Source organism: Orycteropus afer, unplaced genomic scaffold (assembly GCF_000298275.1).
Source record: "Orycteropus afer afer isolate SDZICR_OR568_19922 unplaced genomic scaffold, OryAfe1.0 scaffold00200, whole genome shotgun sequence".
NCBI classification, from domain to species: domain Eukaryota; kingdom Metazoa; phylum Chordata; class Mammalia; order Tubulidentata; family Orycteropodidae; genus Orycteropus; species Orycteropus afer.
Window position 1 is genome coordinate 2,704,012 of NW_006921787.1, and position 1,572 is coordinate 2,705,583.

The following is a 1,572-nucleotide window of genomic DNA, read 5'->3' on the forward strand; positions in this document are numbered from 1 at the left end:
GGGAAACTTATTTCTTTTGCAATTTTTGTTTAATAACAACGTTTTTAGTAACAAATTTCAATATTACCCTTCAATACCTCTTCTTTTTTTTTTTTTTTTTTTTCTAATTCTGAATCTATGAGAATTATATGTAGGGGTTCTGTATGTGTGTGAACCTTAGCTCTTTTATGTGCACCATTCCATTTGTAGATGTGTTAATGAAATCTGGACAGACAAAATTTGAAAGAGCTAGTTTTCACTTAGTGCCTAAGGCATTTGAGTGCTAACCAGAAAGCTGGCAATTTAAGCCCACCAGCCACTTCTCAGAAGGAAGGTTGAGCACTCTACTGCTGTCATGATACCTCCTCAGAAACCCTAGGAGGGGTCGCTATGAGTCAGATCAGACTTGACAGCAGTGTGTTTGCTTTAGTTTTAGTTTTCATTTTATAGTTTAGATTCCACTGAACAATATTGAAACAAAATAGGAGAAATACTTTCCAAAGGTATTGATCAGTGTTATATTTTAATCTTTATTCCTAAATTCCAAAAGACATTGAATGAGGGAAGTTGGTATGGAGTGTTAGGCCAACAAAGAATTTTACAATAAAAGATTCAGTCATGGAAGACCTATTTGTTTCTTGCATTAAACTAGTTACAGTATTTGTGGTAAAACTTAGCTTCCTATTGAAATAACAAACTCAAGCATTAACAAAAAAGAAATTATGGATTTTTTTTTTCTTAAAAGTATGGTAAATGTATAGTTGTTAAAACTAATACAAATAGCATATTATTCATCCTTTACACAAAGGATGATGCTCATTTAGTTCTTATATCAATTCTGTAAAACAGCAATTTTCATCTCTATATAGACCCAGAGACTGATCCATACTACACTTACTATTGCTGTTGTTATGTGCCATGGAGTCAGACCTTACTCATAGCGACCTCTCCTTGGGTTTCTGAGGTGCTATCACCATGGAAGTAGACTGCCCAACCTTCCTTCTGAGGAGTGCCTGGTGGGTTTGATCACCAGCCGTGTGGTTAGCAGTCAAGTGCCTTAAGCATTATGCTACCCGAGCTCCTACACTTACTATTACTTGTTTGTATTTCTGCTTATGTGGCAAACCCATACAACTATGTTCTTCTTATATACTGGGAGATGACTTTGTTGTAGACTAGTTTGTCTCATTTATAATGGAAGCCCTTCTAAATCTCATTTTGCCTGAACTGAATTAGCTATTTTAAATCATCTAAAAAGAGCTTCTAGCCAGTAAGCCTGCATTGCTACATGTCAGAGAAATGAAATGAGCCACTTCAAATAAAAATGCTGGCCACAGCAAGCAGGTGCAGAGAAGTGCTGCCAACAAGGTCAGCATAACAGAGAAGCAAACACCAGAATATTTTCAGAACAATTTAGACATACTGTGCTTGTGAAGACAAGGAAGAGAGGGAAAATTCTGTAAGGGAAAGAAAAATTTTGAAAATTTCTCTCATCCAGATTTAAATGATAAATTATCAAAATGCAAGTCAGAAATCATCAGAATAATTTAATTCATATTTTATGAAATTTATTGGTTCATATTTTTATATCTC